This window comes from Phyllobates terribilis, unplaced genomic scaffold, assembly GCF_046119375.1.
Source record: "Phyllobates terribilis strain yellow unplaced genomic scaffold, ASM4611937v1 Scaffold_361__1_contigs__length_1927384, whole genome shotgun sequence".
NCBI lineage: Eukaryota > Metazoa > Chordata > Amphibia > Anura > Dendrobatidae > Phyllobates > Phyllobates terribilis.
Genome location: NW_027363121.1, coordinates 1422347 through 1444667, shown reverse-complemented (window position 1 = coordinate 1444667; position 22321 = coordinate 1422347). Strand labels below are relative to the sequence as shown.

General features: G+C 43.0%; 13 non-coding genes across 13 annotated transcripts; all 13 read left to right on the top strand.

The window, feature by feature from the left end:
* Positions 1 to 366: 366 nt before the first annotated feature.
* LOC141222536 (U2 spliceosomal RNA) lies at positions 367 to 557 on the top strand. Its single transcript, XR_012290303.1, has one exon. It is a non-coding gene; the product is annotated as a U2 spliceosomal RNA (small nuclear RNA).
* A 1118-nt stretch (positions 558 to 1675) lies between these two features.
* LOC141222535 (U2 spliceosomal RNA) lies at positions 1676 to 1866 on the top strand. Its single transcript, XR_012290302.1, has one exon. It is a non-coding gene; the product is annotated as a U2 spliceosomal RNA (small nuclear RNA).
* Positions 1867 to 2984: 1118 nt separating this feature from the next.
* LOC141222818 (U2 spliceosomal RNA) lies at positions 2985 to 3170 on the top strand. The gene has a single exon (XR_012290570.1). It is a non-coding gene; the product is annotated as a U2 spliceosomal RNA (small nuclear RNA).
* Positions 3171 to 4288: 1118 nt separating this feature from the next.
* On the top strand, positions 4289 to 4479 carry LOC141222534 (U2 spliceosomal RNA). The gene has a single exon (XR_012290301.1). It is a non-coding gene; the product is annotated as a U2 spliceosomal RNA (small nuclear RNA).
* A 1121-nt stretch (positions 4480 to 5600) lies between these two features.
* LOC141222816 (U2 spliceosomal RNA) lies at positions 5601 to 5786 on the top strand. Its single transcript, XR_012290568.1, has one exon. It is a non-coding gene; the product is annotated as a U2 spliceosomal RNA (small nuclear RNA).
* A 1115-nt stretch (positions 5787 to 6901) lies between these two features.
* On the top strand, positions 6902 to 7092 carry LOC141222533 (U2 spliceosomal RNA). The gene has a single exon (XR_012290300.1). It is a non-coding gene; the product is annotated as a U2 spliceosomal RNA (small nuclear RNA).
* Positions 7093 to 8210: 1118 nt separating this feature from the next.
* LOC141222739 (U2 spliceosomal RNA) lies at positions 8211 to 8401 on the top strand. Its single transcript, XR_012290495.1, has one exon. It is a non-coding gene; the product is annotated as a U2 spliceosomal RNA (small nuclear RNA).
* A 1121-nt stretch (positions 8402 to 9522) lies between these two features.
* Positions 9523 to 9713, top strand: LOC141222532 (U2 spliceosomal RNA). The gene has a single exon (XR_012290299.1). It is a non-coding gene; the product is annotated as a U2 spliceosomal RNA (small nuclear RNA).
* A 1115-nt stretch (positions 9714 to 10828) lies between these two features.
* LOC141222761 (U2 spliceosomal RNA) lies at positions 10829 to 11019 on the top strand. Its single transcript, XR_012290515.1, has one exon. It is a non-coding gene; the product is annotated as a U2 spliceosomal RNA (small nuclear RNA).
* Positions 11020 to 12134: 1115 nt separating this feature from the next.
* Positions 12135 to 12325, top strand: LOC141222760 (U2 spliceosomal RNA). The gene has a single exon (XR_012290514.1). It is a non-coding gene; the product is annotated as a U2 spliceosomal RNA (small nuclear RNA).
* Positions 12326 to 13443: 1118 nt separating this feature from the next.
* LOC141222282 (U2 spliceosomal RNA) lies at positions 13444 to 13634 on the top strand. The gene has a single exon (XR_012290096.1). It is a non-coding gene; the product is annotated as a U2 spliceosomal RNA (small nuclear RNA).
* A 6476-nt stretch (positions 13635 to 20110) lies between these two features.
* On the top strand, positions 20111 to 20299 carry LOC141222321 (U2 spliceosomal RNA). Its single transcript, XR_012290123.1, has one exon. It is a non-coding gene; the product is annotated as a U2 spliceosomal RNA (small nuclear RNA).
* Positions 20300 to 21414: 1115 nt separating this feature from the next.
* Positions 21415 to 21605, top strand: LOC141222531 (U2 spliceosomal RNA). Its single transcript, XR_012290298.1, has one exon. It is a non-coding gene; the product is annotated as a U2 spliceosomal RNA (small nuclear RNA).
* Positions 21606 to 22321: the final 716 nt, after the last annotated feature.

Genomic DNA, 22321 nt, shown 5'->3' with positions numbered 1-22321 from the left:
ACCTTCAGTCTGCTGCTGGACAGCCAGCAGCAGCAGCAGCAGGACAGGTATGTAATCAGCAGCCCTCCTGCTAAGGGTAGACAGCTGCTCGTTCCACCCCACCCCCCGCCTTAATTGGTTCTCCTCCCTTCCAATGGTGTTGAGGCGGGTGGGAACAGCAGGGGGTGAAGGTGCTGTGTTTAAAGAGGTGGAGTTATGCAGATCTAAAACGCGTGGATTGCAGCAGCAGCAAGCCGAAAAGTGCAGGCATGTAAGAGATCTAGAGGTTGACAACATGTCTTCTTAACGGGAGTCCAGGAGCTCATCTCCACAAATGGACTTTTCAGGATCCTTGGGTGGCTCCGTAGTTTGAAACCAATTCTGGTTATCGCTTCTCGGCCTTTTGGCTAAGATCAAGTGTAGTATCTGTTCTTATCAGTTTAATATCTGATACGTCCCCTATCTGGGGACCATATATTAAATGGATTTTTAGAACAGGGAGATGGAAAAAGAGCTTGCTCTGTCCACTCCACGCATTGACCTGGTATTGCAGTATCTCCAGGACCGGTGCACCCCTTCTTTAATGCAGTTTCTAAAATCAGAAAGAATTGAATTCAATGTTTTTTGTTCATTTTGCTTGTTTGTCGGATTTTGGGATGGACTCTTTGGCTTTGCTTTTCTTCTCCTCATTGGATTTTTCATGTTCAAAGTTGCAGAAGCCAGATTACAAGCTCATTTTGGTTCAACTTCAGCAACTGTGCATTGCATTGCCATGTAATGTAATGAAATGCTATCTTTCTAGCTCTCCCTTTTTACTTCCTTTTGGATAAACAGACATATTAGGCAAGCATTTTGGAGCTTTCACCTAAATAACTACAGGTGGTGAGATAAGCTGCACAATATAATTGACCTTTCAGTATATTGTTGCACACACACCATCTATTTAGCAAATGCCCTTGTTATCAACAGCAGCCTTTTAAACTCACCTGAGCTAACAGGTATGTGCGCTGGTTACTCTGCTGCGCTTAAAATTTCTTTTTTGGTTTGCTACAATGCCTTTTCTGAAACGTTGTCTCCCTCTGCTGGAACACTGACTTCTTTCATTTAATGCCTGCAGACTATAAAAGAGAACCCAACCCAAAAAGTTTGGTTGATTAGTCTGTGGCATTCTGTTAAACTGTTGCTTATGGCGGTCTCTGTGAGCTTCTCAGCGACATTCAGCCAGCCAGGTATCCTGCCTGCAGTAGATGGAATGTGGCAATGGAACGCTGGCTGCGCGTGTCATAATAGGCTCTGAGCCTTTATATACCTGTGCACAGCAGCAGCCACCTTCAGTCTGCTGCTGGACAGCCAGCAGCAGCAGCAGCAGCAGGAGAGGTATGTAATCAGCAGCCCTCCTGCTAAGGGTAGACAGCTGCTCGTTCCACCCCACCCCCCGCCTTAATTGGTTCTCCTCCCTTCCAACGGTGTTGAGGCGGGTGGGAACAGCAGGGGGTGAAGGTGCTGTGTTTAAAGAGGTGGAGTTATGCAGATCTAAAATGCGTGGATTGCAGCAGCAGCAAGCCGAAAAGTGCAGGCATGTAAGGGATCTAGAGGTTGACAACATGTCTTCTTAACGGGAGTCCAGGAGCTCATCTCCACAAATGGACTTTTCAGGATCCTTGGGTGGCTCCGTAGTTTGAAACCAATTCTGGTTATCGCTTCTCGGCCTTTTGGCTAAGATCAAGTGTAGTATCTGTTCTTATCAGTTTAATATCTGATACGTCCCCTATCTGGGGACCATATATTAAATGGATTTTTAGAACAGGGAGATGGAAAAAGAGCTTGCTCTGTCCACTCCACGCATTGACCTGGTATTGCAGTATCTCCAGGACCGGTGCACCCCTTCTTTAATGCAGTTTCTAAAATCAGAAAGAATTGAATTCAATGTTTTTTGTTCATTTTGCTTGTTTGTCGGATTTTGGGATGGACTCTTTGGCTTTGCTTTTCTTCTCCTCATTGGATTTTTCATGTTCAAAGTTGCAGAAGCCAGATTACAAGCTCATTTTGGTTCAACTTCAGCAACTGTGCATTGCATTGCCATGTAATGTAATGAAATGCTATCTTTCTAGCTCTCCCTTTTTACTTCCTTTTGGATAAACAGACATATTAGGCAAGCATTTTGGAGCTTTCACCTAAATAACTACAGGTGGTGAGATAAGCTGCACAATATAATTGACCTTTCAGTATATTGTTGCACACACACCATCTATTTAGCAAATGCCCTTGTTATCAACAGCAGCCTTTTAAACTCACCTGAGCTAACAGGTATGTGCGCTGGTTACTCTGCTGCGCTTAAAATTTCTTTTTTGGTTTGCTACAATGCCTTTTCTGAAACGTTGTCTCCCTCTGCTGGAACACTGACTTCTTTCATTTAATGCCTGCAGACTATAAAAGAGAACCCAACCCAAAAAGTTTGGTTGATTAGTCTGTGGCATTCTGTTAAACTGTTGCTTATGGCGGTCTCTGTGAGCTTCTCAGCGACATTCAGCCAGCCAAGTATCCTGCCTGCAGTAGATGGAATGTGGCAATGGAACGCTGGCTGCGCGTGTCATAATAGGCTCTGAGCCTTTATATACCTGTGCACAGCAGCAGCCACCTTCAGTCTGCTGCTGGACAGCCAGCAGCAGCAGCAGCAGCAGGAGAGGTATGTAATCAGCAGCCCTCCTGCTAAGGGTAGACAGCTGCTCGTTCCACCCCACCCCCCGCCTTAATTGGTTCTCCTCCCTTCCAACGGTGTTGAGGCGGGTGGGAACAGCAGGGGGTGAAGGTGCTGTGTTTAAAGAGGTGGAGTTATGCAGATCTAAAACGCGTGGATTGCAGCAGCAGCAAGCCGAAAAGTGCAGGCATGTAAGGGATCTAGAGGTTGACAACATGTCTTCTTAACGGGAGTCCAGGAGCTCATCTCCACAAATGGACTTTTCAGGATCCTTGGGTGGCTCCGTAGTTTGAAACCAATTCTGGTTATCGCTTCTCGGCCTTTTGGCTAAGATCAAGTGTAGTATCTTATCAGTTTAATATCTGATACGTCCCCTATCTGGGGACCATATATTAAATGGATTTTTAGAACAGGGAGATGGAAAAAGAGCTTGCTCTGTCCACTCCACGCATTGACCTGGTATTGCAGTATCTCCAGGACCGGTGCACCCCTTCTTTAATGCAGTTTCTAAAATCAGAAAGAATTGAATTCAATGTTTTTTGTTCATTTTGCTTGTTTGTCGGATTTTGGGATGGACTCTTTGGCTTTGCTTTTCTTCTCCTCATTGGATTTTTCATGTTCAAAGTTGCAGAAGCCAGATTACAAGCTCATTTTGGTTCAACTTCAGCAACTGTGCATTGCATTGCCATGTAATGTAATGAAATGCTATCTTTCTAGCTCTCCCTTTTTACTTCCTTTTGGATAAACAGACATATTAGGCAAGCATTTTGGAGCTTTCACCTAAATAACTACAGGTGGTGAGATAAGCTGCACAATATAATTGACCTTTCAGTATATTGTTGCACACACACCATCTATTTAGCAAATGCCCTTGTTATCAACAGCAGCCTTTTAAACTCACCTGAGCTAACAGGTATGTGCGCTGGTTACTCTGCTGCGCTTAAAATTTCTTTTTTGGTTTGCTACAATGCCTTTTCTGAAACGTTGTCTCCCTCTGCTGGAACACTGACTTCTTTCATTTAATGCCTGCAGACTATAAAAGAGAACCCAACCCAAAAAGTTTGGTTGATTAGTCTGTGGCATTCTGTTAAACTGTTGCTTATGGCGGTCTCTGTGAGCTTCTCAGCGACATTCAGCCAGCCAGGTATCCTGCCTGCAGTAGATGGAATGTGGCAATGGAACGCTGGCTGCGCGTGTCATAATAGGCTCTGAGCCTTTATATACCTGTGCACAGCAGCAGCCACCTTCAGTCTGCTGCTGGACAGCCAGCAGCAGCAGCAGCAGCAGGAGAGGTATGTAATCAGCAGCCCTCCTGCTAAGGGTAGACAGCTGCTCGTTCCACCCCACCCCCCGCCTTAATTGGTTCTCCTCCCTTCCAACGGTGTTGAGGCGGGTGGGAACAGCAGGGGGTGAAGGTGCTGTGTTTAAAGAGGTGGAGTTATGCAGATCTAAAATGCGTGGATTGCAGCAGCAGCAAGCCGAAAAGTGCAGGCATGTAAGGGATCTAGAGGTTGACAACATGTCTTCTTAACGGGAGTCCAGGAGCTCATCTCCACAAATGGACTTTTCAGGATCCTTGGGTGGCTCCGTAGTTTGAAACCAATTCTGGTTATCGCTTCTCGGCCTTTTGGCTAAGATCAAGTGTAGTATCTGTTCTTATCAGTTTAATATCTGATACGTCCCCTATCTGGGGACCATATATTAAATGGATTTTTAGAACAGGGAGATGGAAAAAGAGCTTGCTCTGTCCACTCCACGCATTGACCTGGTATTGCAGTATCTCCAGGACCGGTGCACCCCTTCTTTAATGCAGTTTCTAAAATCAGAAAGAATTGAATTCAATGTTTTTTGTTCATTTTGCTTGTTTGTCGGATTTTGGGATGGACTCTTTGGCTTTGCTTTTCTTCTCCTCATTGGATTTTTCATGTTCAAAGTTGCAGAAGCCAGATTACAAGCTCATTTTGGTTCAACTTCAGCAACTGTGCATTGCATTGCCATGTAATGTAATGAAATGCTATCTTTCTAGCTCTCCCTTTTTACTTCCTTTTGGATAAACAGACATATTAGGCAAGCATTTTGGAGCTTTCACCTAAATAACTACAGGTGGTGAGATAAGCTGCACAATATAATTGACCTTTCAGTATATTGTTGCACACACACCATCTATTTAGCAAATGCCCTTGTTATCAACAGCAGCCTTTTAAACTCACCTGAGCTAACAGGTATGTGCGCTGGTTACTCTGCTGCGCTTAAAATTTCTTTTTTGGTTTGCTACAATGCCTTTTCTGAAACGTTGTCTCCCTCTGCTGGAACACTGACTTCTTTCATTTAATGCCTGCAGACTATAAAAGAGAACAAAACCCAAAAAGTTTGGTTGATTAGTCTGTGGCATTCTGTTAAACTGTTGCTTATGGCGGTCTCTGTGAGCTTCTCAGCGACATTAAGCCAGCCAGGTATCCTGCCTGCAGTAGATGGAATGTGGCAATGGAACGCTGGCTGCGCGTGTCATAATAGGCTCTGAGCCTTTATATACCTGTGCACAGCAGCAGCCACCTTCAGTCTGCTGCTGGACAGCCAGCAGCAGCAGCAGCAGCAGCAGGAGAGGTATGTAATCAGCAGCCCTCCTGCTAAGGGTAGACAGCTGCTCGTTCCACCCCACCCCCCGCCTTAATTGGTTCTCCTCCCTTCCAACGGTGTTGAGGCGGGTGGGAACAGCAGGGGGTGAAGGTGCTGTGTTTAAAGAGGTGGAGTTATGCAGATCTAAAACGCGTGGATTGCAGCAGCAGCAAGCCGAAAAGTGCAGGCATGTAAGGGATCTAGAGGTTGACAACATGTCTTCTTAACGGGAGTCCAGGAGCTCATCTCCACAAATGGACTTTTCAGGATCCTTGGGTGGCTCCGTAGTTTGAAACCAATTCTGGTTATCGCTTCTCGGCCTTTTGGCTAAGATCAAGTGTAGTATCTTATCAGTTTAATATCTGATACGTCCCCTATCTGGGGACCATATATTAAATGGATTTTTAGAACAGGGAGATGGAAAAAGAGCTTGCTCTGTCCACTCCACGCATTGACCTGGTATTGCAGTATCTCCAGGACCGGTGCACCCCTTCTTTAATGCAGTTTCTAAAATCAGAAAGAATTGAATTCAATGTTTTTTGTTCATTTTGCTTGTTTGTCGGATTTTGGGATGGACTCTTTGGCTTTGCTTTTCTTCTCCTCATTGGATTTTTCATGTTCAAAGTTGCAGAAGCCAGATTACAAGCTCATTTTGGTTCAACTTCAGCAACTGTGCATTGCATTGCCATGTAATGTAATGAAATGCTATCTTTCCAGCTCTCCCTTTTTACTTCCTTTTGGATAAACAGACATATTAGGCAAGCATTTTGGAGCTTTCACCTAAATAACTACAGGTGGTGAGATAAGCTGCACAATATAATTGACCTTTCAGTATATTGTTGCACACACACCATCTATTTAGCAAATGCCCTTGTTATCAACAGCAGCCTTTTAAACTCACCTGAGCTAACAGGTATGTGCGCTGGTTACTCTGCTGTGCTTAAAATTTCTTTTTTGGTTTGCTACAATGCCTTTTCTGAAACGTTGTCTCCCTCTGCTGGAACACTGACTTCTTTCATTTAATGCCTGCAGACTATAAAAGAGAACCCAACCCAAAAAGTTTGGTTGATTAGTCTGTGGCATTCTGTTAAACTGTTGCTTATGGCGGTCTCTGTGAGCTTCTCAGCGACATTCAGCCAGCCAGGTATCCTGCCTGCAGTAGATGGAATGTGGCAATGGAACGCTGGCTGCGCGTGTCATAATAGGCTCTGAGCCTTTATATACCTGTGCACAGCAGCAGCCACCTTCAGTCTGCTGCTGGACAGCCAGCAGCAGCAGCAGCAGGACAGGTATGTAATCAGCAGCCCTCCTGCTAAGGGTAGACAGCTGCTCGTTCCACCCCACCCCCCGCCTTAATTGGTTCTCCTCCCTTCCAATGGTGTTGAGGCGGGTGGGAACAGCAGGGGGTGAAGGTGCTGTGTTTAAAGAGGTGGAGTTATGCAGATCTAAAACGCGTGGATTGCAGCAGCAGCAAGCCGAAAAGTGCAGGCATGTAAGGGATCGAGAGGTTGACAACATGTCTTCTTAACGGGAGTCCAGGAGCTCATCTCCACAAATGGACTTTTCAGGATCCTTGGGTGGCTCCGTAGTTTGAAACCAATTCTGGTTATCGCTTCTCGGCCTTTTGGCTAAGATCAAGTGTAGTATCTGTTCTTATCAGTTTAATATCTGATACGTCCCCTATCTGGGGACCATATATTAAATGGATTTTTAGAACAGGGAGATGGAAAAAGAGCTTGCTCTGTCCACTCCACGCATTGACCTGGTATTGCAGTATCTCCAGGACCGGTGCACCCCTTCTTTAATGCAGTTTCTAAAATCAGAAAGAATTGAATTCAATGTTTTTTGTTCATTTTGCTTGTTTGTCGGATTTTGGGATGGACTCTTTGGCTTTGCTTTTCTTCTCCTCATTGGATTTTTCATGTTCAAAGTTGCAGAAGCCAGATTACAAGCTCATTTTGGTTCAACTTCAGCAACTGTGCATTGCATTGCCATGTAATGTAATGAAATGCTATCTTTCTAGCTCTCCCTTTTTACTTCCTTTTGGATAAACAGACATATTAGGCAAGCATTTTGGAGCTTTCACCTAAATAACTACAGGTGGTGAGATAAGCTGCACAATATAATTGACCTTTCAGTATATTGTTGCACACACACCATCTATTTAGCAAATGCCCTTGTTATCAACAGCAGCCTTTTAAACTCACCTGAGCTAACAGGTATGTGCGCTGGTTACTCTGCTGCGCTTAAAATTTCTTTTTTGGTTTGCTACAATGCCTTTTCTGAAACGTTGTCTCCCTCTGCTGGAACACTGACTTCTTTCATTTAATGCCTGCAGACTATAAAAGAGAACCCAACCCAAAAAGTTTGGTTGATTAGTCTGTGGCATTCTGTTAAACTGTTGCTTATGGCGGTCTCTGTGAGCTTCTCAGCGACATTCAGCCAGCCAGGTATCCTGCCTGCAGTAGATGGAATGTGGCAATGGAACGCTGGCTGCGCGTGTCATAATAGGCTCTGAGCCTTTATATACCTGTGCACAGCAGCAGCCACCTTCAGTCTGCTGCTGGACAGCCAGCAGCAGCAGCAGCAGCAGGAGAGGTATGTAATCAGCAGCCCTCCTGCTAAGGGTAGACAGCTGCTCGTTCCACCCCACCCCCCGCCTTAATTGGTTCTCCTCCCTTCCAACGGTGTTGAGGCGGGTGGGAACAGCAGGGGGTGAAGGTGCTGTGTTTAAAGAGGTGGAGTTATGCAGATCTAAAACACGTGGATTGCAGCAGCAGCAAGCCGAAAAGTGCAGGCATGTAAGGGATCTAGAGGTTGACAACATGTCTTCTTAACGGGAGTCCAGGAGCTCATCTCCACAAATGGACTTTTCAGGATCCTTGGGTGGCTCCGTAGTTTGAAACCAATTCTGGTTATCGCTTCTCGGCCTTTTGGCTAAGATCAAGTGTAGTATCTGTTCTTATCAGTTTAATATCTGATACGTCCCCTATCTGGGGACCATATATTAAATGGATTTTTAGAACAGGGAGATGGAAAAAGAGCTTGCTCTGTCCACTCCACGCATTGACCTGGTATTGCAGTATCTCCAGGACTGGTGCACCCCTTCTTTAATGCAGTTTCTAAAATCAGAAAGAATTGAATTCAATGTTTTTTGTTCATTTTGCTTGTTTGTCGGATTTTGGGATGGACTCTTTGGCTTTGCTTTTCTTCTCCTCATTGGATTTTTCATGTTCAAAGTTGCAGAAGCCAGATTACAAGCTCATTTTGGTTCAACTTCAGCAACTGTGCATTGCATTGCCATGTAATGTAATGAAATGCTATCTTTCTAGCTCTCCCTTTTTACTTCCTTTTGGATAAACAGACATATTAGGCAAGCATTTTGGAGCTTTCACCTAAATAACTACAGGTGGTGAGATAAGCTGCACAATATAATTGACCTTTCAGTATATTGTTGCACACACACCATCTATTTAGCAAATGCCCTTGTTATCAACAGCAGCCTTTTAAACTCACCTGAGCTAACAGGTATGTGCGCTGGTTACTCTGCTGCGCTTAAAATTTCTTTTTTGGTTTGCTACAATGCCTTTTCTGAAACGTTGTCTCCCTCTGCTGGAACACTGACTTCTTTCATTTAATGCCTGCAGACTATAAAAGAGAACCCAACCCAAAAAGTTTGGTTGATTAGTCTGTGGCATTCTGTTAAACTGTTGCTTATGGCGGTCTCTGTGAGCTTCTCAGCGACATTCAGCCAGCCAGGTATCCTGCCTGCAGTAGATGGAATGTGGCAATGGAACGCTGGCTGCGCGTGTCATAATAGGCTCTGAGCCTTTATATACCTGTGCACAGCAGCAGCCACCTTCAGTCTGCTGCTGAACAGCCAGCAGCAGCAGCAGCAGCAGCAGGAGAGGTATGTAATCAGCAGCCCTCCTGCTAAGGGTAGACAGCTGCTCGTTCCACCCCACCCCCCGCCTTAATTGGTTCTCCTCCCTTCCAACGGTGTTGAGGCGGGTGGGAACAGCAGGGGGTGAAGGTGCTGTGTTTAAAGAGGTGGAGTTATGCAGATCTAAAACGCGTGGATTGCAGCAGCAGCAAGCCGAAAAGTGCAGGCATGTAAGGGATCTAGAGGTTGACAACATGTCTTCTTAACGGGAGTCCAGGAGCTCATCTCCACAAATGGACTTTTCAGGATCCTTGGGTGGCTCCGTAGTTTGAAACCAATTCTGGTTATCGCTTCTCGGCCTTTTGGCTAAGATCAAGTGTAGTATCTGTTCTTATCAGTTTAATATCTGATACGTCCCCTATCTGGGGACCATATATTAAATGGATTTTTAGAACAGGGAGATGGAAAAAGAGCTTGCTCTGTCCACTCCACGCATTGACCTGGTATTGCAGTATCTCCAGGACCGGTGCACCCCTTCTTTAATGCAGTTTCTAAAATCAGAAAGAATTGAATTCAATGTTTTTTGTTCATTTTGCTTGTTTGTCGGATTTTGGGATGGACTCTTTGGCTTTGCTTTTCTTCTCCTCATTGGATTTTTCATGTTCAAAGTTGCAGAAGCCAGATTACAAGCTCATTTTGGTTCAACTTCAGCAACTGTGCATTGCATTGCCATGTAATGTAATGAAATGCTATCTTTCTAGCTCTCCCTTTTTACTTCCTTTTGGATAAACAGACATATTAGGCAAGCATTTTGGAGCTTTCACCTAAATAACTACAGGTGGTGAGATAAGCTGCACAATATAATTGACCTTTCAGTATATTGTTGCACACACACCATCTATTTAGCAAATGCCCTTGTTATCAACAGCAGCCTTTTAAACTCACCTGAGCTAACAGGTATGTGCGCTGGTTACTCTGCTGCGCTTAAAATTTCTTTTTTGGTTTGCTACAATGCCTTTTCTGAAACGTTGTCTCCCTCTGCTGGAACACTGACTTCTTTCATTTAATGCCTGCAGACTATAAAAGAGAACCCAACCCAAAAAGTTTGGTTGATTAGTCTGTGGCATTCTGTTAAACTGTTGCTTATGGCGGTCTCTGTGAGCTTCTCAGCGACATTCAGCCAGCCAGGTATCCTGCCTGCAGTAGATGGAATGTGGCAATGGAAGGCTGGCTGCGCGTGTCATAATAGGCTCTGAGCCTTTATATACCTGTGCACAGCAGCAGCCACCTTCAGTCTGCTGCTGGACAGCCAGCAGCAGCAGCAGCAGGAGAGGTATGTAATCAGCAGCCCTCCTGCTAAGGGTAGACAGCTGCTCGTTCCACCCCACCCCCCGCCTTAATTGGTTCTCCTCCCTTCCAACGGTGTTGAGGCGGGTGGGAACAGCAGGGGGTGAAGGTGCTGTGTTTAAAGAGGTGGAGTTATGCAGATCTAAAACGCGTGGATTGCAGCAGCAGCAAGCCGAAAAGTGCAGGCATGTAAGGGATCTAGAGGTTGACAACATGTCTTCTTAACGGGAGTCCAGGAGCTCATCTCCACAAATGGACTTTTCAGGATCCTTGGGTGGCTCCGTAGTTTGAAACCAATTCTGGTTATCGCTTCTCGGCCTTTTGGCTAAGATCAAGTGTAGTATCTGTTCTTATCAGTTTAATATCTGATACGTCCCCTATCTGGGGACCATATACTAAATGGATTTTTAGAACAGGGAGATGGAAAAAGAGCTTGCTCTGTCCACTCCACGCATTGACCTGGTATTGCAGTATCTCCAGGACCGGTGCACCCCTTCTTTAATGCAGTTTCTAAAATCAGAAAGAATTGAATTCAATGTTTTTTGTTCATTTTGCTTGTTTGTCGGATTTTGGGATGGACTCTTTGGCTTTGCTTTTCTTCTCCTCATTGGATTTTTCATGTTCAAAGTTGCAGAAGCCAGATTACAAGCTCATTTTGGTTCAACTTCAGCAACTGTGCATTGCATTGCCATGTAATGTAATGCAATGCTATCTTTCTAGCTCTCCCTTTTTACTTCCTTTTGGATAAACAGACATATTAGGCAAGCATTTTGGAGCTTTCACCTAAATAACTACAGGTGGTGAGATAAGCTGCACAATATAATTGACCTTTCAGTATATTGTTGCACACACACCATCTATTTAGCAAATGCCCTTGTTATCAACAGCAGCCTTTTAAACTCACCTGAGCTAACAGGTATGTGCGCTGGTTACTCTGCTGCGCTTAAAATTTCTTTTTTGGTTTGCTACAATGCCTTTTCTGAAACGTTGTCTCCCTCTGCTGGAACACTGACTTCTTTCATTTAATGCCTGCAGACTATAAAAGAGAACCCAACCCAAAAAGTTTGGTTGATTAGTCTGTGGCATTCTGTTAAACTGTTGCTTATGGCGGTCTCTGTGAGCTTCTCAGCGACATTCAGCCAGCCAGGTATCCTGCCTGCAGTAGATGGAATGTGGCAATGGAAGGCTGGCTGCGCGTGTCATAATAGGCTCTGAGCCTTTATATACCTGTGCACAGCAGCAGCCACCTTCAGTCTGCTGCTGGACAGCCAGCAGCAGCAGCAGCAGGAGAGGTATGTAATCAGCAGCCCTCCTGCTAAGGGTAGACAGCTGCTCGTTCCACCCCACCCCCCGCCTTAATTGGTTCTCCTCCCTTCCAACGGTGTTGAGGCGGGTGGGAACAGCAGGGGGTGAAGGTGCTGTGTTTAAAGAGGTGGAGTTATGCAGATCTAAAACGCGTGGATTGCAGCAGCAGCAAGCCGAAAAGTGCAGGCATGTAAGGGATCTAGAGGTTGACAACATGTCTTCTTAACGGGAGTCCAGGAGCTCATCTCCACAAATGGACTTTTCAGGATCCTTGGGTGGCTCCGTAGTTTGAAACCAATTCTGGTTATCGCTTCTCGGCCTTTTGGCTAAGATCAAGTGTAGTATCTGTTCTTATCAGTTTAATATCTGATACGTCCCCTATCTGGGGACCATATACTAAATGGATTTTTAGAACAGGGAGATGGAAAAAGAGCTTGCTCTGTCCACTCCACGCATTGACCTGGTATTGCAGTATCTCCAGGACCGGTGCACCCCTTCTTTAATGCAGTTTCTAAAATCAGAAAGAATTGAATTCAATGTTTTTTGTTCATTTTGCTTGTTTGTCGGATTTTGGGATGGACTCTTTGGCTTTGCTTTTCTTCTCCTCATTGGATTTTTCATGTTCAAAGTTGCAGAAGCCAGATTACAAGCTCATTTTGGTTCAACTTCAGCAACTGTGCATTGCATTGCCATGTAATGTAATGCAATGCTATCTTTCTAGCTCTCCCTTTTTACTTCCTTTTGGATAAACAGACATATTAGGCAAGCATTTTGGAGCTTTCACCTAAATAACTACAGGTGGTGAGATAAGCTGCACAATATAATTGACCTTTCAGTATATTGTTGCACACACACCATCTATTTAGCAAATGCCCTTGTTATCAACAGCAGCCTTTTAAACTCACCTGAGCTAACAGGTATGTGCGCTGGTTACTCTGCTGCGCTTAAAATTTCTTTTTTGGTTTGCTACAATGCCTTTTCTGAAACGTTGTCTCCCTCTGCTGGAACACTGACTTCTTTCATTTAATGCCTGCAGACTATAAAAGAGAACCCAACCCAAAAAGTTTGGTTGATTAGTCTGTGGCATTCTGTTAAACTGTTGCTTATGGCGGTCTCTGTGAGCTTCTCAGCGACATTCAGCCAGCCAGGTATCCTGCCTGCAGTAGATGGAATGTGGCAATGGAACGCTGGCTGCGCGTGTCATAATAGGCTCTGAGCCTTTATATACCTGTGCACAGCAGCAGCCACCTTCAGTCTGCTGCTGGACAGCCAGCAGCAGCAGCAGCAGCAGGAGAGGTATGTAATCAGCAGCCCTCCTGCTAAGGGTAGACAGCTGCTCGTTCCACCCCACCCCCCGCCTTAATTGGTTCTCCTCCCTTCCAACGGTGTTGAGGCGGGTGGGAACAGCAGGGGGTGAAGGTGCTGTGTTTAAAGAGGTGGAGTTATGCAGATCTAAAACGCGTGGATTGCAGCAGCAGCAAGCCGAAAAGTGCAGGCATGTAAGGGATCTAGAGGTTGACAACATGTCTTCTTAACGGGAGTCCAGGAGCTCATCTCCACAAATGGACTTTTCAGGATCCTTGGGTGGCTCCGTAGTTTGAAACCAATTCTGGTTATCGCTTCTCGGCCTTTTGGCTAAGATCAAGTGTAGTATCTGTTCTTATCAGTTTAATATCTGATACGTCCCCTATCTGGGGACCATATATTAAATGGATTTTTAGAACAGGGAGATGGAAAAAGAGCTTGCTCTGTCCACTCCACGCATTGACCTGGTATTGCAGTATCTCCAGGACCAGTGCACCCCTTCTTTAATGCAGTTTCTAAAATCAGAAAGAATTGAATTCAATGTTTTTTGTTCATTTTGCTTGTTTGTCGGATTTTGGGATGGACTCTTTGGCTTTGCTTTTCTTCTCCTCATTGGATTTTTCATGTTCAAAGTTGCAGAAGCCAGATTACAAGCTCATTTTGGTTCAACTTCAGCAACTGTGCATTGCATTGCCATGTAATGTAATGAAATGCTATCTTTCTAGCTCTCCCTTTTTACTTCCTTTTGGATAAACAGACATATTAGGCAAGCATTTTGGAGCTTTCACCTAAATAACTACAGGTGGTGAGATAAGCTGCACAATATAATTGACCTTTCAGTATATTGTTGCACACACACCATCTATTTAGCAAATGCCCTTGTTATCAACAGCAGCCTTTTAAACTCACCTGAGCTAACAGGTATGTGCGCTGGTTACTCTGCTGCGCTTAAAATTTCTTTTTTGGTTTGCTACAATGCCTTTTCTGAAACGTTGTCTCCCTCTGCTGGAACACTGACTTCTTTCATTTAATGCCTGCAGACTATAAAAGAGAACCCAACCCAAAAAGTTTGGTTGATTAGTCTGTGGCATTCTGTTAAACTGTTGCTTATGGCGGTCTCTGTGAGCTTCTCAGCGACATTCAGCCAGCCAGGTATCCTGCCTGCAGTAGATGGAATGTGGCAATGGAACGCTGGCTGCGCGTGTCATAATAGGCTCTGAGCCTTTATATACCTGTGCACAGCAGCAGCCACCTTCAGTCTGCTGCTGGACAGCCAGCAGCAGCAGCAGCAGCAGCAGGAGAGGTATGTAATCAGCAGCCCTCCTGCTAAGGGTAGACAGCTGCTCATTCCACCCCACCCCCCGCCTTAATTGGTTCTCCTCCCTTCCAACGGTGTTGAGGCGGGTGGGAACAGCAGGGGGTGAAGGTGCTGTGTTTAAAGAGGTGGAGTTATGCAGATCTAAAACGCGTGGATTGCAGCTGCAGCAAGCCGAAAAGTGCAGGCATGTAAGGGATCTAGAGGTTGACAACATGTCTTCTTAACGGGAGTCCAGGAGCTCATCTCCACAAATGGACTTTTCAGGATCCTTGGGTGGCTCCGTAGTTTGAAACCAATTCTGGTTATCGCTTCTCGGCCTTTTGGCTGCGGTCAAGTGTCTTGTACAGGCGACTGTGGTCCAGAAGGTACTCGGGTACCCCTCTCCTCGGCCTTGCAGGGTGACCCACTTCGGTGGGCTCCCCTGCCTGCTGCTATTGGGAGAGGGCTTAGTCCCAGGGTAACGGGTTGCGATCCCCCCCAGCCTCTCAGGTGTTTTTGTTTACAGAACTCTGAAAGGCGCAGATTGCAAGCGGTTTGCGATTTGCTTTTTCTTGTTGCGCTACCATGGAGGTTGACCCCAACCTCGTGCCTCACTATGCGAGGCTTAAAAACACTATCCGTATTCATTTCACAGAGGGCGGAAGTGATGAAAGGAAATTGCGGTACGTAGTCCAAGACGTGCTTGAAGGGCTCTTTCATGTGCAGAAGAATGAGATTCTCTCTATCCAGGATTATCCGAGGCGTGGCGATTATGACATCACCTTCACCGGGGAAGGCATTTTTCAGGATGTCCTGGTAAGAGCCAGAAAGGCAAAAAACAATCCTATTCTTAAAGGGATACAAGTTATCGAGCACGTCCTGGATGAGGTAAAAATGGTAATCCTTAAAGTATTTTCTCCTTTCGTTACTTCAGTGGAACTAACATGTTTTCTTGCAATGTACTTTAAAAGTGTAAAATGTATAGGGAAAGTACTTAATGAGTTTCACATATGGACGTCCAAATGGAAATTTCTAGTAACATGTGAAAGAGACCCTAATTTCCCAGGCGGTGTGAAACTCCCTCCTGCACGTTTTAAAATAGGTTCCTCAAATGGAGACTTCTTTTTTTCTGGTATGCCACCCTTTTGTAGAAACTGTGGAAAATATGGCCATTTTAAGGATGACTGTGAGGCAACCTGTAGAAACTGTGCTAGTACAGAACATGACACCAAAGAATGTCCTCATGATAAAAAATGTAATTTCTGCCAAAAACCTGGTCATTTTTATTTTTCATGCCCACATAGGTTCTGGGAGGCCGAACAGAGACGGAAGGAAAAGGCCAGGACATCCGAAAATGAACCAACAGGTCAGACCACCCCTCAGGAGGAGGAACAACAACCTGGAGCCTCAGCGAGCAAAGAGGGCGATTCGAGTGATGAGGAAAGCTCAGAGGTAATGAAGGGTAACTCCCAAGCAGTGAGGAAAAGTTGGCACCAAGACAACAGGGAGGCTAAAAGAAAGGCAGAAAAGGAACAAAAGGGCATGATCGGTAAAACCAAAAGAGACCGGCAGAAGGTTGACACCGAGCCCGAGGCAAAAACTGGGTTTCCTGGGCCTGAGTCTGAGGCTAACTGGACTATGGTGGGTCCCCATAAAAAGAAAAGAGGGAAGAAAGATGGTTCGAATGGAGCGGCTGATGGGGATCAGATGGACACATCTCCTAGTGGGGAGGTGGACGTTGGTCCCCCAAAGGTCCCGGACCCTGCTGACCCCGGTGGGGAGCCGGGCCTTGCCAGCTCCGTGAGCTCGGGTACATTGCCTTGTGCACAACCTTCCCCTGTGTGTCGGCCTCCCCTGGGGGCAGGGGAGCCACCTGGGGACCCACCTGATAAGGATCTGAATGGCCAGCCCATGGAGACCCAGGGTGCTGTTCCGCTTAGTTGTCTCCCAAGCTACTCACATGTAGCGTTGGGTCATTGTCTTGGTGAGTCAAGTTCCTCCTCCATGGAGTCCTTACTTACGATAAATTCGGACGAGGGAAGTAGCTCGAGCGTAAGTGGTCTGGCCGGTTCAGCGGATAGGAAGTAAGTTCCGTATTTCTGTTTTATATAATTTTTTTACTTTCCTCCAATGGCAGAACTTAAGGGCATTTCCCTCAATGTGAGGGGTCTAAAATCAAAAACCAGAAGAGTAACATTATTTAATTTTTTAACTTGTCTTACGGCTTCCGTATTCTTTTTACAGGAATGCAATATCCCGCACACAGTATCCTACAAAAAATACAAAGAGGATTGGAAATGTGGCCCATCAGTGTGGTCCGGGTCAAATGTTACCGGATCAGCAGGGATAGCTATACTTTTTAAGGGAAACGTTCAAATTGATTTTATCCAAGAGATTTTACCAGGTCGTATGTTATTAGTTAAAGCTTTTATTAATGGTGTAAAATGGCAATTTTTAAATTTTTATGGGTCCCCAGATAAAAATGAAAGAGCTGACATGTTAGAGATTTTACCATTATTTATTAATACCTCTGAACCTTTTATCTTGGCAGGTGATTTTAATTGTATTTTAAAGGGTGAAAGTCGGCGCTCTACAGCCGTAAGTAGAAACTATGATAAAACTTCCGGTATGTTAAGTAATATTTTAAGTGATTTTAGACTTGTTGATATTTATAAAGAATGCAACAAGACTAGTTCAGTAGAGGCCGGCTTTACCTGGAGCAATTTAAATTGCAGTTCAAGAATAGATTTTATATTCGGTTCAGAACAAATTTTACCTGATAAATGCGAAACCCACGATAATATCTTCTCAGATCATAAATTTTTATCTTTTAGTGTAAAAATTAATGCTAATAAAAAATGTGGGAAAAAAACTTGGAAAATGAATGTATCCCTTTTAAATGATTCTAAGATTTTATCGGATTTTATTGAATTTTATAAAAAATGCAGGAGGAAGAAAGATGTAAATGTCCCTATAAGTGCCTGGTGGGATAAAATGAAAAAAAAAATAAAAGATTTTTTTATTAAGAAAAGCATATATAAAGCAAAAGAAAAGCTAGAATTATATAATAATTTAAATACCCGGTTACAGACCTTATATAAACTTAGAGAAAATGGTCTAGAAGTAGAAAAAGATATTAAAATACTGAAAGAAGAAATAACAAAATCACTAGAACAAAAAGGGAAAGAGCTCATTTTCCGCTCCAGAATAAAACATGTGGAGGAAGACGAAAGATGTTCTAGATATTTTTTTAAAAAAATTAGAGAGAAAAAAACAGTAATTGAAGATATAGATGGAGAGAAAAATATGGGAAAAATTTTGGAAAAGGTACATGGTTACTATTTTAATCTTTTTAATGATAAAAGAATAGATGAAAATATAATGCAAAATTCTCTAGAAGAAATAACATCTGTTTTAGATACCGCCTCCCAAGAGTTTTTATCACAAAACATAACAGAAGAAGAAATTTTACAAACCATAAAAAGTTTTAAAATTGGAAAAGTCCCTGGATCAGACGGTATTCCTATAGAGTTTTATGTAAAATTTTATGATATTTTAAAAGAGGATCTGTTTTATGTTTTTACTGAAGTTTTTAATGATAAGGTTTTATTAAAATCCTGGAAAAAAGGGGAGGTCTCATTATTATATAAGAAAGGTGATAAGACAGACTTAAAAAACTGGAGACCTATAACCCTACTAAACTGTGACTATAAAATAATGGCAAAAATTTGTGCAAACCGCCTTAAAAAAATTATAGGAAAAATAATCCACTCAAACCAAGTATGTGGTGTGCCTGAGCGCAGTATCTGGGACAATCTAAACCTTGTTAAAGACTGTATTGAAGACATTAAAAACAGAAAAGGGAAGATGGCAATTTTATCAATTGACTTCGAAAAAGCTTTTGATCAGATTTCTCATTTTTATCTTTTTAAGGTTTTAGAAAAAATGGGCATACCAGAAAGGTTTTTATTATCTCTTAAAGCGTTTTATAAGGACTGCACAAGTAAGATTTTAGTAAATGGTTTTAAGACACAAGATGTTTTTTTAAAATCAGGGGTAAAACAGGGGTGCCCCCTGTCCCCACTACTTTTTATTTGTGCTCTTGAGCCACTTTTATGTGCAATCCGTAGAGATAGACAAATATGTGGTATCCCTCTACCTGGAAGCAAAGGAACAGAAGCAAAAGTGGTGGGTTACATGGACGATGTGGCGGTCCTTTGCCGAGATGCACCATCACTACAAAACTCACTCAAACAGATCCAATCCTTTTGTACAGCTTCTGGTTTTAAGGTTAATTTTAATAAGAGTAGTATTTTAAATATTGGGGAGATGATTTTACACGATGTTTTTATTCCAATAACTGACTCTATTAATATTTTAGGTATTTCTTTCTGTGAATCCAATAATGGTCTAAATAACTGGGAGGCGGTAGCTCAGAAAGTGAATACGAAAATATGTATGTGGAATATGAGAAAATTAACGATGGAGGGTAAAGTATTAATTATAAAAATGGTCATTTTGCCTCTTTTATTGTATTTGAGTTTGGTTTTCCCTCCCCCTGTAAATATTTTAAAAAAGATCACTAAAGCATGTTTTACTTTTTTCTGGAGTTCTAAGATGGAGAAATTAAAAAGAGAAATTGTAACAAAACCAAAGCTCAAAGGTGGGAAAGACTTTCCAGATTTTAGTAGATTCCTTTTAATTAAATTTTTTTGCTTCTGTTTTAATGCCCTTTTTAAAAATCACTATTGGTCCTTTTTTATGCGTTATAACACTGGTTTTTTTATGAGAAAGTTTGGGTGGTTTGAAACGGTTTTATCATCTCCATATGCTTTTAAACTGCCAACGCATTATTTAATTTTAGAAAAAATAGTGATTCATTTTAATTTAGGGGGTAAAGAAGCGGGAGATCTACAAAATAGTAAGAAATTAATTAAAAGTCTTTGTAAAAATGAAGAGTTATGTAACATTGAGCGCTATGATGATGAACAAATATTGAATATATGGAAAGTCATTAATGCAAAATATCTTTTTAATATACAGAAAGATTTGGCTTGGAGCTGCGCACACCAATGTCTTCCGTGCCGGGCATTCCAACATAGAAGAGGACTCGTGAGGTCTGCCATTTGCCCAAGAAGCGGATGTCAAGAGGAGGAATCAGTGAAACATCTACTATGGACTTGTCCTTTTGCAAAAGCGTTCTGGAGAAAATTGCTCCCTCTGATGGAAAAAGTGGCAGACCTCAAAGACTTTAAATACGCCACAATACTTTACGGACTTATGGAATGCCCAACAAAAGACCAAAAAATAATGGCATGGAAGACAATAAATTGCGCCAAAATAGCTCTCTGGAAAGCCTGAAATATTTTAATTTTTAATCATGATGAATTGTCTTTAAATGATGTTTTTAGTTTTTGTTTAAGTGAAATGTATGTATATTTTTTATTAGATAAAAAAAATAATCCAAATATCTCCCTAAAATGGGATGTCAATGTATGGAACACATTTTGAATTTTTGTAACATTTTATTAATTTGAATATATGCAAATTTTTATCCTATTTGAATAATTTATATTTTTAAGTCTAGTATGTTTCGAGACAATGTATAAAAATTTGTAATGATGTAAAATGTTGCTTTTATTTCTGTACATCTGTGTAATTTTTAAATAAAACTGGTTTTATCCCTGTGAGGGGATAGCCAAATTAAAAAAAAAAATCTGTTCTTATCAGTTTAATATCTGATACGTCCCCTATCTGGGGACCATATATTAAATGGATTTTTAGAACAGGGAGATGGAAAAAGATCTTGCTCTGTCCACTCCACGCATTGACCTGGTATTGCAGTATCTCCAGGACCGGTGCACCCCTTCTTTAATGCAGTTTCTAAAATCAGAAAGAATTGAATTCAATGTTTTTTGTTCATTTTGCTTGTTTGTCGGATTTTGGGATGGACTCTTTGGCTTTGCTTTTCTTCTCCTCGTTGGATTTTTCATGTTCAAAGTTGCAGAAGCCAGATTACAAGCTCATTTTGGTTCAACTTCAGCAACTGTGCATTGCATTGCCATGTAATGTAATGCAATGCTATCTTTCTAGCTCTCCCTTTTTACTTCCTTTTGGATAAACAGACATATTAGGCAAGCATTTTGGAGCTTTCACCTAAATAACTACAGGTGGTGAGATAAGCTGCACAATATAATTGACCTTTCAGTATATTGTTGCACACACACCATCTATTTAGCAAATGCCCTTGTTATCAACAGCAGCCTTTTAAACTCACCTGAGCTAACAGGTATGTGCGCTGGTTACTCTGCTGCGCTTAAAATTTCTTTTTTGGTTTGCTACAATGCCTTTTCTGAAACGTTGTCTCCCTCTGCTGGAACACTGACTTCTTTCATTTAATGCCTGCAGACTATAAAAGAGAACCCAACCCAAAAAGTTTGGTTGATTAGTCTGTGGCATTCTGTTAAACTGTTGCTTATGGCGGTCTCTGTGAGCTTCTCAGCGACATTCAGCCAGCCAGGTATCCTGCCTGCAGTAGATGGAATGTGGCAATGGAACGCTGGCTGCGCGTGTCATAATAGGCTCTGAGCCTTTATATACCTGTGCACAGCAGCAGCCACCTTCAGTCTGCTGCTGGACAGCCAGCAGCAGCAGCAGCAGGAGAGGTATGTAATCAGCAGCCCTCCTGCTAAGGGTAGACAGCTGCTCGTTCCACCCCACCCCCCGCCTTAATTGGTTCTCCTCCCTTCCAACGGTGTTGAGGCGGGTGGGAACAGCAGGGGGTGAAGGTGCTGTGTTTAAAGAGGTGGAGTTATGCAGATCTAAAACGCATGGATTGCAGCAGCAGCAAGCCGAAAAGTGCAGGCATGTAAGGGATCTAGAGGTTGACAACATGTCTTCTTAACGGGAGTCCAGGAGCTCATCTCCACAAATGGACTTTTCAGGATCCTTGGGTGGCTCCGTAGTTTGAAACCAATTCTGGTTATCGCTTCTCGGCCTTTTGGCTAAGATCAAGTGTAGTATCTGTTCTTATCAGTTTAATATCTGATACGTCCCCTATCTGGGGACCATATATTAAATGGATTTTTAGAACAGGGAGATGGAAAAAGAGCTTGCTCTGTCCACTCCACGCATTGACCTGGTATTGCAGTATCTCCAGGACCGGTGCACCCCTTCTTTAATGCAGTTTCTAAAATCAGAAAGAATTGAATTCAATGTTTTTTGTTCATTTTGCTTGTTTGTCGGATTTTGGGATGGACTCTTTGGCTTTGCTTTTCTCCTCCTCATTGGATTTTTCATGTTCAAAGTTGCAGAAGCCAGATTACAAGCTCATTTTGGTTCAACTTCAGCAACTGTGCATTGCATTGCCATGTAATGTAATGAAATGCTATCTTTCTAGCTCTCCCTTTTTACTTCCTTTTGGATAAACAGACATATTAGGCAAGCATTTTGGAGCTTTCACCTAAATAACTACAGGTGGTGAGATAAGCTGCACAATATAATTGACCTTTCAGTATATTGTTGCACACACACCATCTATTTAGCAAATGCCCTTGTTATCAACAGCAGCCTTTTAAACTCACCTGAGCTAACAGGTATGTGCGCTGGTTACTCTGCTGCGCTTAAAATTTCTTTTTTGGTTTGCTACAATGCCTTTTCTGAAACGTTGTCTCCCTCTGCTGGAACACTGACTTCTTTCATTTAATGCCTGCAGACTATAAAAGAGAACCCAACCCAAAAAGTTTGGTTGATTAGTCTGTGGCATTCTGTTAAACTGTTGCTTATGGCGGTCTCTGTGAGCTTCTCAGCGACATTCAGCCAGCCAGGTATCCTGCCTGCAGTAGATGGAATGTGGCAATGGAACGCTGGCTGCGCGTGTCATAATAGGCTC